Below are 15,306 nucleotides of genomic sequence, written 5' to 3' on the forward strand. Positions count from 1 at the left end.
CCTAAGTAGGTACATACTCTACGGGGGTGGGGTGGGGTGGGGGTGGGGGTGGGTAGTGAAAGCAAAGTAATGAGGACACTTGCAGGCTGCCACACTCATTTTCTGCCCTCAGTGGACGTTAAGTAAATACCTGCTATGTTACCAAGCTTGTGGAGGGCTGAGAACACAAAGATGAGCAAGGCTGACCCTCGAGGAGCGCAATCTGGTGGTGGAGGTGGGGGAGGTGGGGGCGGGGCAAGGGACGAGAGAGGGAGTCTATGCAGCGGTGGTTGGGGGATGAGATTGGGCGGGAGGGTGCAAAGAGTGAATATATGGTAGATATTTGGGGGTACAGATACATGCTGGCTTCTGTGTCAGAAATCTCCCCCCAGAACCTCTGGAGGAAAAACCCTAAGGCGATCCATTTGCCAAACCCGGCCGGAGAATCATGACGCTGGGCTACAGATGCTCTCTCAAATAGGTCTAAAAAATCCTCCTCCCGCTTCGAGCCGCGCTTCCCCCACCAGGAGGGTGTCGGGCAAGGGAGCGGGCAGGCTGAAAACTGCACCCACGTTCGCCGTCTTGGCTCCCTGCGGGAGACAGGAATCCAGGGCTTTGCCGTCGTCATAGCAACTAGGAGTTCCGCGACTCCCACTTCCCCCGCCGGCCGGGCCGAGCGGCCGCTTCTCTCGCGAGATTTGCGCGTGGTGCCGAGCGGCCCAGCGGTGATCTCACCCGAGACTTGGGAGGGAGGGAGGGAGGGAGGGAGGGAGGGGAAGGAATGGGGCGGGGAGGCGGGGAGGCGGGGAGGCGAGGGGAGTGCAGGGGAGGGAAGGGCGAGCGCGGCGCCGCCACCGCCGGCAACTTTGTGAGCGAGTTCAGTGCGTGCGTGAGCGAGTGAGCGAAAAAGTCAGTGCGGCGCCGACTTCCCGGGAGGAGGGTCCCCGGGAGGGGAGGGCCAGGTCTGGGCTTCGGAGGCCGCCCCCGGCCACTCCATCCCTTCCCGCCTCCGGGGCTCCCTCCCCACTTCCTCCCCCCCAGCGGTCCTCCCGGGCCTTCCCGCCCCCGGCGGCTGTTACCTGTCCCCTCCCCCACTCGGCACGCACCCCCCCCTCCCCGCGCCCAGCTCCGACCTCCGGACCCCCAAGCCACCCCAGCTTTTCCTCCTGGGGGGCAGGCGGGCGGCACCGGGGGCGCTGAGCTCCGGAGGCGGCGTGAGCGGGGGCCGGGGCGCCCAGACAATAGTTGATGCCCGGGGACGGGGGAGGGCACCGCCGCCCGCCCTGCTCCGGGGAAGCGGCCCCCGCCGCCTGCTCCCCTGCCTCGGGGCCGGGCTCAGGAGTTGGGCAGATTCCGCCCCCACCTCCCCGGGCCCCCCTCCGCCCGGCGCCCGGCGCTCGGCGCTCGGCGCCCGCCCCGGCCCGCCCCGGCCCCGCCGCCCGCCGCCCGCCGCCCGCGGCTCTCCGCAGAGGAGGCGGCGAGAGGGCGCGCGCCGGCCGGCCACACGGTTTCTCTTTCTCCCCAGGGAGAGCGCGCGGCGGACGCGCCCCGGACGCGCGGCGGCACCGGGAGGCCGTGCAGGGCGGTAAGTGGCTCCCGCGACCCGAGGCCCGGCTGGGGGAGCCGGGGCTGCAGGACTGTCCCCAGCCCCCGCCAGCGCCCTCGTGGCCGGTGCTCGGGGCCAGGGCCGGGAGCGGGACCCCGGGACCCCGGGACCCCGGTCAAAGTTCTTATTTCCGATCTGCTGGCTCGCCGGTAGCGCGGCGCGGCGGGGGCGCGTCCGGGCTGCACCGCGCACGGCGCGCGCACGCCCCTCGGAGCCGGGAGCTGCGGGACTCCCCGCGGAGCGCCTCGGGAGAGGCCGGGAGACCCGCGCCCGCTCGGGGCGGCTGCGCCCACCCCGGCCCGGGCTCCCGCCGGCACCTTCGCCTTCAGCCACCTGGGTGAGCGCGTTGCAGGCTGTGCCGGGAAGGACAGGCCGAGGGGTGCAGTCCTGGGAAAGGCAGGAGGGGGCTCGGTGCCCGCGGGTGGTTCATTTCTCTCCCCGGGGGGTGGGGTGGGGGGTGGTGCCTGGGGGTGCGCGGCGAAAGTCAGGGATGCTCCGACCTGCTTTCCTTGGAGCGAGTAAACCTCGAGAGGGCTGGAGAGGCACGGGCGAGCTTCCAAGAGAACTTTTCCTCCGTAGCCTCCTCTGTTTCCAACTTCTCCTGACCCTCGAGGGGGTTTGCGAGGCTCCCCCATCGCCTCACGGCATTTCTAGGTGGACAAGTAATCTCTCGGGGGCAGGTTGCAACGTCCTCGCGTTTCACCGTTTGTTAAGTCTAGGGACGAGGGAAATGGTTCACTTCAGGGAAGATGGTTTTTTTTTTTTTTTTTTTTTTTTTATCAATTGAGTTGTTGGAATTCGTTTTTGCAGGGGAGCATTTGGGGTCTGATGGCTCCTAGAGACTGCGTTTGCTCTAATAGATTGAATTTTTCATGACGGGTATTTTTAGAAGTAGCCTTCGCTGAAATTCTTACTACCTGCTAGACGATTATATTTCTCAACTGGGAGCCAGTGATGCGATGCAAATTTCAGAGTAAAGGTGTCGACTTTCATCAGGTTCCAGGTCTATCTGGATGAACTGGGGTTGGCGTTTCCTCTATAAAGTAAGCCTTTCATGTTGAAACTCTGACTCAGACTCTTAAAGCCATTGTTTTTATACTGGTACTCTGTGGGAGTTAAGTGTCAACTTTCTCTTCTTTTCTCATATGGAATATTTGTCCAAGGCAAAGATTCTCTGACTTAATCTTTAGGAAAAGTACAAGATTAAGTCCTATAGAATCATTCTCTGCAGCCAGTTTAGTAATAGTATTAATTTTCTATATAATCCTGGTTTAATGACTTTCACTTTTCTCTTTTTCATTTTTTTGAAGGCTGCAATTAAACCACCTTTACCGGGATGAAAAGAAAAAAAAAAAACAAACCTGATGGGAATAATGTAGAATAGTGTTAACAGCAGTAGTCTCAAATAAAAGGTTTACGTAAAGCAGTTTATGATCACTGATGTGTCCAACTATTAGATGACATACTAGTTATTAACAAGAGTATTAATATTAAAACATTTTCCCATGGAATAAATTATTCATACTGAGGCATCAGCAATTAACAGTGCATTTTAAAATGACTTGGGTGATGATTTGCTTGTAAATGGTTAGGGGCAAAATAAGAGATTTTGGGGATGAATGGCTTTATGTGGGTGACAACTTATTTTCTTATCTCATTATGCTTAAGTAAAGGACTCTTGAAGTTGACTGTATCATTAGATTTCTCTAGTTTGACTAAGAGAACAAGTTTGGCAAGTGGCTCAAGATAGTCAGTAGGTGTTGCTGTTAGCTTCTCTGCAGTTGCTGGTGCTGCTCCTCTGGTTTGAAACTGCAATTCTGATAGAACTTTTTAGATCTGAAGTGTCAGTCGTTAGGATGCCGTGGCAAGGTTGACCAGAACTCTTAGTGATAAATCCAAAGCACTTAGATTTTGAACTGAGATTCATTTAACTCTATCCTTTCAATACTATTTCCTGGGTTTCGTATTTATTTACTTTGCTTTTGGTTGAATTACATGAGTAATTTTAGGGAACCTACCCCCCCCCCCCAATTTTTTTTCAAACAACTTAAAAATCTTCATGTAATTTTATTGAAGCCATAGTTGGAAGATTGCTTGAGTTTGGTGGTTTTGTAGACTTCGGGGGATCTTCCTTGACTCTGAGTTGAGATGTGTATATATATGTTCTGTGTTAACTTTGCAGCTTGAATTTTTCAATAAATGGGTGTTTTCTGACTCTTTGAGCTGTGAAACAGAAGCCTGAGGAGAGGTGGGACAGTGTAAGAGTACAGATTCCCTGAATCTTTCCAATTTAGGGGAAAGTATGTAGTGATTCATGAGAGTATGATTATGTGCTTCCTGTCATTTCTTGTGGTTGTGTTATCATTTCTGCTGGTTCATATCAGTGTACACATAAGGTATGGACATGAAGATATTCAGGTAACATTTCACATTTGAGACTTTTGGTTCACTGATGAAATTGGACTTTGTCAGAGGAAGATAGATTTATTCCTCTAATGGAGAGCTAGATCTCTGATATAGAATGCTTCTTTCTTCCTTTTGATACCAATCATGGAAGTTTATATCTGAAATTCAGAACCCCCCCCCCCCAAATAATATCACTATATTCCTAACCTTTCAAGGTTTATGGTGAGTCAGGTGCTATTTACTGAATGTCTTTATCCATGAAGTGTTGCTATTGGGCTCCATGATTCCAGTGGTGAATATAAGTGTGTTTCATGGAACTTATAGTCCAGTGGAACCATTTGTAGTAACCTTTCTGGGTTTGGTTTTATGGTACACTGATGCCTCCACAAAGGTTTTACATAACAAGCTATCAATTATTTTTAAATTTTAACTTATTAAATTAGTTTCTGAAATAATGAAGCCCAGTATTTGTCCTCAGAAGTTCTGGGTTTCAAATTTTCTGGCTATGGGATCTTAAAAAATAATCAAACCTCTCTGAACTTTCTGAAAAACTCTTTTTATGCAAAGATGGGTGTAATGCTTCACAGCTTTGCTGCAAGAATTAATGAGAAAATATGCATGAAAGTACTTTGCAAATCATGAATTTTTATTTGCAGTTGCATTTTCTTTCTGATGAACAGGTTCATACTTTATTGAAGCTAGAAGGGATTTTGAATTTAAATCATTTGGCCCATTTTCTCCATTTTACAGATGATGAAACTGAGGCCCACAAAGTTGAAGTGATTTATCCAAGGTTATAGAAGAACTAGTTAGTGATCAGGCAATGATTGGAAGGCAGGTTTCCAGATTTAACTGTACTCCTCTTTATTTCCTGCATTGATTTTAGTTGTTTTTTTTTTCCTTTTGAGCCTCTAGGTTACAATTCATTTACTGCTCCCCACTCAAGTATTCAGTGTTGATTAAGTATCTAAAATGAGAAGCAAAGCTTAAGGAAACAGACAAAATCAACATTAAGATTGAAGAGCTATGAGAAGAGTATTGATGTAGTGTTTGGTAAGTTAGCTTTAGAGTTACTCAAATTACAAAGTTATGGAAAAAGAAATTATGAGTTAGTTAAAATATCTACATGGTAGAGTCTGTAAGCTTTTTTGCCCTTTTTTGGATTGGGGGTAGGGAATAGACTCTATTAACTCAGAGCATAATATACTTGTATGCTCTTGAGAGTAGCCAAGCTTAATTTGTTCTAGCTTACCATTTTCTTTCCTTTGCATCAGTTTTCATTTGTAAAAGAAAGTCACTGTTCCTTCCTTATTTCTGGGAACAGTAGCAGCTTGTGGCCCTTCTCTGTTGTCAGTTACACGTAAGTGTGATGGGTGGTGGTGGTGGTGATGGATCAGGTGGAGGGATAATTGCACATAAAACAGGAACATGTTGAAGGAGCTTCCTGTTGTAGATATGACTGATTTATGTAGCACCACCCTCCCTTCCAGTAGGGTAATCTGAGCCAGGAGAGAAGAAATATCTCTGCCAGTTGGGTGACTGCCCTTTAGATGAAGGGCTCTCCCTTTCCCTGGGAGGGTTGAATGTTACCTTACTCTTTCAGTGCTCATCCAAAAATTTGGGTCTTGTTCCATATCCGGTGCTATTTAAGATTGACAGTCCAACCTTCAGTCCACTGCACTTCTACTTTTTGGTATATGAAGTAAATGGGCCTCATTGTTTTTTTTTTTTTTTTTTTTTTTTTTTTTTTACACCCCTCCTGTGTCTAGCTAATTGGAAAACAAAAACGAAAACCCAAACCAAAGCCCATACTACCTACATGGCATTTTATTTTCCAAAGGTTAGGTAAAAGTTAATTATCCTTAGATGATTGTTCTTTGATTCTTTCAGTGGGCTCTGAAGTAAGTCAGAAGTATGGGAAAAGTTCCCTTTGCTTTGGATCTCTCAAACACAGAGGGTTTGAGTGAAGGATGGAAGAACATGAGTGTGATTGGGTTTGCGATCAGGAGGCTAAGAAAATCTATTGGGGTTTATCTTTTGAGGGTAGGGGCCAGTGCACATTCATTTTCTCTTTTTATTCTGGTCTGGGGGAGAGTAAAGAGAACATGAGTGTTTTCTTGAAGATAAGAGGGATGACCATGATATGACATGGAGCAACTTCAGGAGCTTTTTTAGTTGGACTCTAGTCAGTAGCCGTGCCTAGGTGGGTGTGCCGTGGAGTCAGGTGAAGCCTTTGCTTTTTGCCTCTGGAGGTCTGAGAGGAGAATTTGCAGTCTTTAGATTTCTAATTTGTTACTTGTCATGTTGCACTGACTTTTCCCTCTAATTAGGATTATAGTATGCCTCACTTTAAATTGTGGGAAACAGGCAATTACATAATGTTAGATTTCCGTCTTTTCAACCCAGGAGAGGCAGGAGCATGTATGCTTCTTGGAGTGTGCCGGCTTGGGGAGGGAGGGTTTCTGGTTTGCACAAGCACAGGGGTCACACAGAGGCGATTTGAGCAGACAGGACAGGATAGGACAGGACAGGACAGGACGTCCAGCCTCGGCTACCACTGGATTCTTTTTCCTTTCTCCTCCCCCAGAATAGGTCTGGGTTAAATGCCTTTTGCAGATACAGTAGTTAATTTTGGTTATTTTCTCTTTTTTCTTCTACTTTTTTTTTTTTTTTTTATTTTACAAAATCTTTCACCAAAGCTATAGGTATAATTACTAATTGGTTTCTGTGGTTCAGGATCTTACTTCCTTTTATTTAAAAAAAAATTTTTTTTTAAAATTTTTATTTATTTATGATAGTTACAGAGAGAGAGAGAGGCAGAGACACAGGCAGAGAGAGGGAGAAGCAGGCTCCATGCACCAGGAGCCCGACATGGGACTCGATCCCAGGTTTCCGGGATCACGCCCTGGGCCAAAGGCAGGCACCAAACCGCTGCGCCACCCAGGGATCCCAACTTCCTTTTAGAATGAATTCTCAACTACTCAGAGGACGGCTAGTGAGAAATAAAAAGCAAAGAGCTTCATAGTGAATGATCATGTATCTTTTTTTTTTTTTTAATGATCATGTTTCTATATCCAGTTTCTTTCCTTGGCTCTTATATTATCTCCCCCCCCCCCCCCAATATTCTAGAGTGTTTGCTTAGATAGGTATTCTGGTTAGATATATTGTGAGCTCCTTGTGTTCCCTTTAACAGTCTTAGTTCCCAGAATTGATTGACAATTGGTTTTTACAAGTTTCTTTGTGGCTCTTGATGCTCTTAGAGAAGCAACTGATAACTGAGTTCAAGAAGACACAGTACTTGTCAGGAGATGCCTGTAAGATACATCGTGTCAGTTAGTTGCATGTACTAAAATTCTCACGCAATTTGACTGTTATTGTTTGCTTCACTTCTGCGTACTGAGGAAAAAAGATGGAAAGGAGTGTTTTCACAGATTTTTGCAAGAAATTTAAGTTTATGACTTGTTGGAACTAAACTGTTCCTTCAGAAGGCTTCAGAAACATGTTCTTACTCTGGCACCGCAGGTCAGTGTGTGGTTGATTGACCTCCTTCCTCTTCCTAAGGCCCAGTTCTGGCTGCTGCAGTGAAGACCTTAGAAGTTTCTGCCCATATACTTTGTCTAAGTGTAATTTCTGAGTAGTTGGCATTTCCTGTGTAAAGCAAGTGTGCTATGTGTCTGTGTTTGGGTGGGGTTTGACTGTGGTTCTTAACCTTTGTCTCTTTTCCAGTTCGGAGTGTGTCCATGTTACTTTATTTTTTTAATGAGGATCTTAGTGCTGATCCTTTGTAATAGGAAGGTGAGGTATAATAATTGCATCACAAAATGTTTCAGTAGGTAAATGATAGGTTATGGAGAGCTACAGTGTTCATAGGCAAGGCTTATTTATTTAGAGTTCAACAATGTCAGTCTAATAATTGCTTTCGGTGGGATTGTTCTGAAGGCCATCTTCAAGGTAGTTTTTAAAATAGTGGTTTTCAGTGGGTTGGGGAGGATGTGTGTTTGGAGGAGCAGTAGAGTGCTTGGGTGGAGAGAGTAAAGGATCCCAGTGAACTCTGGGGCAGCATGCTAGATATCAAATGGCTGGGGGTGTGAAGAAACTCAGTGGATGATTCTGTTCTGTTTCTCCTCCACCCACTTGAGAGCACAGTAGTTTTCATATCATTTTTGAACCTATGCTTGACAGTAAGGTAAACACCAGAGAGCAGCTGACTGGGGATTGTGGAATCTTCGTTTTAACTGGGTGAGAAGGGAAGCCTCTGATCCTATCTGCTATCCCATTGATTAAAAAAGACAACGTGGAAAAAACTCTGGAAATACCTGCCAACAGCTGAAAAGATCAGGCTGCTTAGATTCCTACAGTGGAGGTAGAACATGTAAATCCAATTTGGTATTTTTTATTTACCATCTTAACCATTTTTAAGTATACAGTGTAGCGAAGTACATTCATGTTGTTGGGAAACAGATCTCCAGAACTTCATCTTGCAGATCTGAACCGATACTTGGGAACTCACTCACCTTTCCCTCTTTCCTTATCTCCAGCTATTGCCATTCAACTTCTGTTTCTGTGAATTTCTCTACTTTAGACACCTCATATAAGTAGAATCAGGCAGTACTTTTGTCTTTTTGTGAGTGGCTTATTTGACTCAGCATAATGTCCTTCAAAGTTCATCCATGTTGGCATATAGCAGAATTTCCTTCTTTTGAGCTGAATAATATTCCATGATATGTATAGACCGTATTTTGTCTATGCGTCCATTCATGGACATTGAGGTTGCTCCTACCTCTTCTGTGAATAATGCCGGTGTGAACATGGGTATATCTTTAAGACATTCCTTTTAATTCTTTTGAATATACACACAGAAGTTGGATTGCTGGATCATATGGCAGTTCTATTTTTAATTTTTTGAGTAATCTCTGTACAGTTTTTCATAGTAGTTGTAAAACCACAGTGGTTTTACATTCCTACCACCAGTGCACAAGGGTTCCGGTTTCTCCACATCCTCATCAACACTTGTTATTTTCTGTGTGTGGGTTTTTCTTTTTCTTTTTTTTTTTTTTATAGTAGCCATCCTAATGCATGTGAGGTGAGATCTCACTGTGATTTTGATGTGCGTTTGTCTAATGATAAGTGATTTTGAGCATCTTTCATATGTTTGTTGGCCATTCGTCTATCATCTTTGGAGAAATGTCTATTCAGGTCCTTTGTCCATTTTTTAATCTGGTTATTTCATTTCTTATTGTTGAGTTGTAGGTTCTTTATATATTCTACATATTAACCCCTCATCAGATGTATTATTTGCAGATATTTTCTTCTATTCTGTGGGTTGCTTTTTCACTCTATTGGTTCTATTTTTTTGATGTACAACAGTTTTAAAATTTGTCTATTTTTGCTTTTTTTGCCTGTACTTTTAGGATCATATCCAAGAAGTTATTGCTAGGGTCGGTGTCATGAAGCTTTCCTCCTGTGTTTTCTCCTAGAAATGTTATAGTTTTAGTTCTTATGTTAAGGTCTTTAATCCATTTTGAGTTAGTCTTTTGTACGTGGTGTAAGGTGAGGGTTCAACTTCATTCTTTTGCATGTGAATGTCCAGTTTTCTCAACACTATTTGTTGAAGAGATTGTCCTTTCTCCACTGAGTGGTCTTGACTCCCTTGTTGAAGATCAGTTGATCACATACATGAAGGTTTATTTCTGGACTGTCTATTCTGTTGGTCTATTTGTCTTTACACTAGTACCACAACTGTTTTTGATTACATTCGCTTTGTAATCCGGAAATGTGAGTGGCACTTACTTTTAATTTATGCTATTCTAGGTGTTAAATAATAGAGAATAGAGAAGTTGACAATTGAGAAGGCAATTTGCAGAATTTTTCATTTTTTTTTTAAGGGGATCAGACACTTAAAGAGTGAGGTAACATGATTTAAGTGGCAGAATGTTTGCAAGGCTATCAGTTGGCAGCTTGTGTAGTAAGAGCTGAGTGTCTAGCACTTCCTGGTTTGCAAAGTGCTTTCACAGATACTTATTCCAGTGGCTTGGGAAAACTTCAAAAAGGTGGTGGACCTTGAATTGAAGATTGGATGTGTACTCCACTGGATTTAAATACTGCAGACCTGTGTCAGTTGTGTCACCGTGTTAACAGGGAGATCTTTAATGAAAGTCACTAGTGGTAATCTCAAGATTTTCAGTGGTATCAGTTGTTAGAAGAGCTGTCACTTGTATTGTTTTCCTTGACGGTATATTGTTTTTCCTATTCCATTCCTGTAGATTCTGCTTTTCCTCATCTGCTTCTTGAATAGCAGTAGGCCGCATACAAAGAGGGAATAGTTAGCCACGACAGTGTTTCTTTTCTGGGATGTGCAATGAGAAAACTAACCTGGCTGGGTTGTGTAGGATGAATTGAGAGAGATTGGAACCAGAACAGCAGTTTAGGTGGCTGTTTTATTTAGTAAGTATTTTAGGCTACTTACGATGTAGTTTCTTACCTTCTTAATGAAACTGGGGGGATAATTTTGGTTGAGTGTATTACTGGAGGGAAAATTGGTAGAATTGCTAAGGAGGAAAAATGTAGCACACTTCCATGTAGTAGGCCCAAAATAAAGGTTTGATTAGTGGTAACCAGATGCATTTATGTCTACATGGGTGAATCTCTAAGGAGTAACTTAGTCATTTGTCCCATAAATATTTATTGACTACCCCTGTAATGCCAGGGGTTCAGTGGCTGCTTTTAGTGACAAGGGAATCTATGGTTCCTGCTCTCATGTGGCTGATACTCTTCTAGTGATTGATATGGTCATTTTCAGCGTTCTGTTCTTCTCATCTCGTTGATTTTTCTTTTAGTCAAAGGCCATCTATTTTACTGCGGATGCAAAAACAGTTGTGGTTGTTTATACGAAAATAGTCCTGTGTTAAATATTCTTTGTATAGAAGAAAAAAGAAACCCTAGACAGTTCTGCCTTTTTGGTTTCCAAGGAGATAGATCTTGGCAAAATTTATTTTATCAAGTGCTTTTCTAAGTAACAGAACTAAAGGAGAAAGGCTTTAATGAATTTTGGTTAAGCTTTTCCTGAGGGTCCCAATAAGGTTTTCAGGTCTTGGTTTCCTCTACTTCTACATCTGTTCCAAAGGAATCTAGAAACCTAGTTTTGGTTAATCTAGATTTTTCCATTAAGTGTCAGATTTTAAAAAAGTCATACACCCTTTTTGGATCTTCATTCATTCACTCATTTAAATTTTATTGTTCACTTTATTATATACCAAATATCTTTTCCTTTGAAAAGAGGAAGAAGGTTGAGGGTTGAATTAAGTTTCCTTTAAGGCTGTTAGAATTCTGTGAATTTATTATTGTGATTTATTGAGACTGAAGGCTTTCTGCAGATAGAAATGTTTTTGAAAGAACTAAAGAAAAATTTGGAGACTTTGTTTTTAACTCTAAAACATTTTAGTGAGAAAATTCTGTAATGGTGGATAATTTTAGCATTAGTTTCACTTTGATTTGAAAACAATCAACATTGTAACTCGACTCTGAGAGTCTTTTTAATTTTGGTAGGAGATTGTACCTTTCTGCTGTGACTTGTTCTAACCTTTCTGCTGTGACTTGTAATACTCTAGAAACTTAATTCCTATTTCAAATGATTGGTATAGTGCTAGTATGGGAGATTTAGAAATGCTTACCACCCCTTTTTCTAGGTGTTTGTGTCTGAGTCTTTTAGAGCCCTTGTCATTAATGTGTGTGATAGTCTTGAGAGGTGGTGCCATCATGTTACCAAATACAGAAGAGTCACAGATCTGAGTACCAGTGCTGTGATACTGAAGCTGGCAATTGCCCATGTTGCCAGATATGTCATATTCAGATAACCTAGTATGAGATTTTATGGCTTTATAAAATAAAAATGATATTTTCATATTAATTTGTTGTTAGAGATTCAACATTGTATTGATTCTGTGCGATAGGATTCAGTTATTCAAAGTAAGATTTAAGAATTTCATCTGATGTGGATTATTTGCTGTTGTAAATGTGGTTTCACTGTCACCAAGAGGACCAGAAGATTTGTGTAATCCTGCTTTGTGAATTTGGTCATTTTTATTTTGTTTACTAATCATCAGTATTCACTGAGCACCTTCTAGATGGCAGATAACTGCTCTCATCCTGGATATACAGTAATGAGATGGGAAGCCACCAGAGGGTTTTCCACAAAGGGTTCGATCTGACGTATTTTTAAAGCAAAAAACTCAGTTGTGCAGAGAATAGAATAAAGTATGTATGTGGGGGTGACTAAGGTGGAAGCAGGGAGATTTCAGGGAGTTCTAGCAATAAGCTGGGTCAGATATGATAACCAGTGGAGGTGATGAGAAGTGGCTGGATTCTGGACATATCTCAAGTGGGTCTGACATGATTCCCTGAAGGGGGTAATGATGTAGAGTGTGAGAAGTAGAGTCAAGGATAACACCAAGGTTTTTGGCCTGAGCAAGTGGTGTGATGGAGGTGTCATTCATTGAAATGCGGAAGACAGAGGAAGAGGTTTTGGTGGGGAATTAAATACAAATGTGTATTTGCTGGGTATGAGATAGTAGTTGATGTGCAGGTGGAGAAGTGAGGTTGGCAGCTGGCAGGTCTGTTAATCTTGAGGAGCTTCAGCTTTCTCATCTGTGAAATGGGGAAAGTATTTGCTCTTCTCAGAATTCTGGAGATGAAATGAAAAAAAAAAAAAGTTAAGGGGCTCCTGGGTGGCTCAGTGGTTGAGCATATGCCTTCATCTCAGGTTGTGATTTGGGGGTCCTGGGATCAAGTTCCACATCAGGCTCCCGATGGGGAACCTGCCCCTCTCTCTGTGTTTCTCATGAATAAATAAATAAAATCTTAAAAAAAAAAGAGAGAGGAAAAGTTAAAACTTCTAAAGTCATGTCTTGCAATGGTGGTATTATTTCTGGAAAGTAGACTGGTTACTATCTTATGTTCTTTGTGGTCTCTTTTGAACTACGTATTTCATAGGCTATAGGCCAGAATGGATTGTGGAAAGTTGGCACTTGCTTTTCAAAGGCTGGTTTTCTTTCCGAATAGATGGAATAGCTTTCTTTTTTATTCATTTTGTGATTCCTGAGCAGCTTCTGGGAGAACTTGGCATTTTGGTTCCCTTCAGAGTGTCAGAGGGCTTCATTTTGTGCAGAGCCCCTGGAGTACCACATGGGTGTGTGGTGCCAGATTTGCCTCTTAATAAACATAGCTGTGAGCCAAAGTGATTTTATTTAGGTGGGAGGATATTAATGTAGAAAAAACCTAGCTCTTTCCTTTTTCAAAGACTTTATTATATGAGGCTTCCCATGACTTGCATCAGTTAACAAATAGGGTCTAATAGGTCAGATTTACTAGGGAGACCACTCTTCATGTTACTTGATTCAGAATACCTATTTATATATTCCTAGGATTTTGGATTACTCAAAGTTTTGTGATAGGCAAATGAGATATGTTCAACATATATTTGACCCTACTGAGGTAAAATTTAAGATCCAAGTGAAAAAGTTGAGAGGATCAGTCTTCTAGTTCAATAAATGGTATTTTGAACTTCTTAAAAGCCCTTCCTTAGAGATTATAGTAAATAGTTGTGTCCTTGAGATGCCATCTTTGCTGATGATTGATACCTTGCCAACAGTTAGATGTTGCTTTAGGGGCATCTTTAGTCCAGAGATGTATGTGCTTGTTCTTGGCTCTTCCTGTGCACCAGCTGGTTTGAACAGAGCCACTGCCACTTTCTTCACTGCCCTCCTGGTTTGGTTCTTCTGTGCACAGGATTCCATTGGGCAGTCGGCTGGGGGCCCACTGCAGGTTATGTGATTTAGAAAGAGAAGGTAAGGGTGCCTTTGAGGGCCTGACACATGCAGTGAGTGTAACTGTTGATGACAGTTGTTAGGAACCGTGTCTAAGTAAAGTATGCTAGGTGTTGAGCATATTAAGAGGGGTAATGGCTTTAATGATGTGGGGAGGCATTGGGGGAACAGGAACCATGTGTTTTAGAGCATGTTGTGGAGGCAGAAATGCTTTGGATATTCCCTTGTATCTCTTTTTCTGTCAGGCCCTCAAATTTATAAAATAAGTTTACCCTTCTGCTCAGTAATGGTTAAGTTACATAACCTTTTGCTTTTCATTGAATTGACTTACTATATATTATCTTATTTCAGCTTGTAAGAAACTGAACAATAGGTATCTATTGTAATATCACTTGACATAATTGTCTGAAAAAAACCCAAGCCTTTGCCTTTACTTTTGAAGTACATATTAGGAAATTTAGATCAGTTTTAAGAAATAATTTGAAAGGGATCTATATATTTAAATCTCTGGCTTATCCAGGCTTAATAATTTTTCCCCCTCGAAGGAATGCAGCTTACTTAAAATATTTTTTAGAATATTTCCAAATTGTGCCTGATGGCTTTTTATTTGAAGTCGAGTCTAGTAATCATTTTTATTGGGGAGATAGGCTCTAAGTTTCTGAGGTTGCAGTACTTGTTTATGGACTTTTAAGTTTTTAACAAATTTCTTTTCTTTATGCAATGCTTTTATTGAGTTATAATTAAGTTATTACACGGTTCTCCGATTTGAAGCGTACATTCACTGAATTGTGTTATTATCTCCATCATCCCCCAAAGAAACTCCAACCCCTTTTGCAGTCACCCCGTTTGTCCCCAGCCCTAGGCTACCACTAATCAACTTGTTCCCTCTGGGTGTTTTTCCCCCGTAAATGGGCTTGCACAATATGTGGTCTTTTGTGGCTGACTTCTTTCAGCTAGTTCTACCAGAACACTTTTAATTTTTTTTCAAGCACTTTAACTTTGCTGGTAATATTACAGATTTTGGACTCAAAATCAGATACTCCTTGTCTGCTTGCACAGAAACTACAGCCTGTGCCAGGACCAGAGAGAAGCAAAACCATGAACTACCATGTGTATTTATGGGGTAGGGGGTGAATTGTGAAGCTTTCCGCAGGTGCACTCAGTGCATGAGATTGCATGGTTATTTTGCCTCTTCTCTGAGCCTTGCCTGCTTCTTTCTTGAATTGTCCACATGGCTCTCGATGTCCTCTCTGATTCTTCCCTTTCTTCTCTCTTTGGGCCGGTCTGAGACCAAGCACTGCCCCCATTTTTTCTCTCAAATTGATTCTTGTTTTTAACTTTTCCTCTCTTAATCGCCACCATTTTAGGACAGACCCTTTACCTTTTTATCTGGGTGGCCGGAGCAGGCTTCTTTGAGAGCATCTCCCCTCCTGCTGTCCCAACATCTAAGCCATCTTGTCTGATTATTCTTTCTAATGTAGTACCACCTAGGTA

At 42.9% G+C, this 15,306-nt stretch overlaps 1 protein-coding gene across 1 annotated transcript in view; it reads left to right on the forward strand.

The window, feature by feature from the left end:
• Nucleotides 1-1,413: 1,413 nt before the first annotated feature.
• Nucleotides 1,414-15,306, forward strand: part of SIPA1L1 (signal induced proliferation associated 1 like 1) — a 387,762-nt gene continuing 373,869 nt past the window's right edge. The window contains exon 1 of the mRNA XM_049113648.1: nucleotides 1,414-1,564. The gene's annotated coding sequence lies outside the window, so the exon portion shown is untranslated. The remainder of the gene's footprint in view (nucleotides 1,565-15,306) is intronic.

The sequence above is a fragment of the Canis lupus genome, chromosome 8, assembly GCF_003254725.2.
Source record: "Canis lupus dingo isolate Sandy chromosome 8, ASM325472v2, whole genome shotgun sequence".
NCBI lineage: Eukaryota > Metazoa > Chordata > Mammalia > Carnivora > Canidae > Canis > Canis lupus.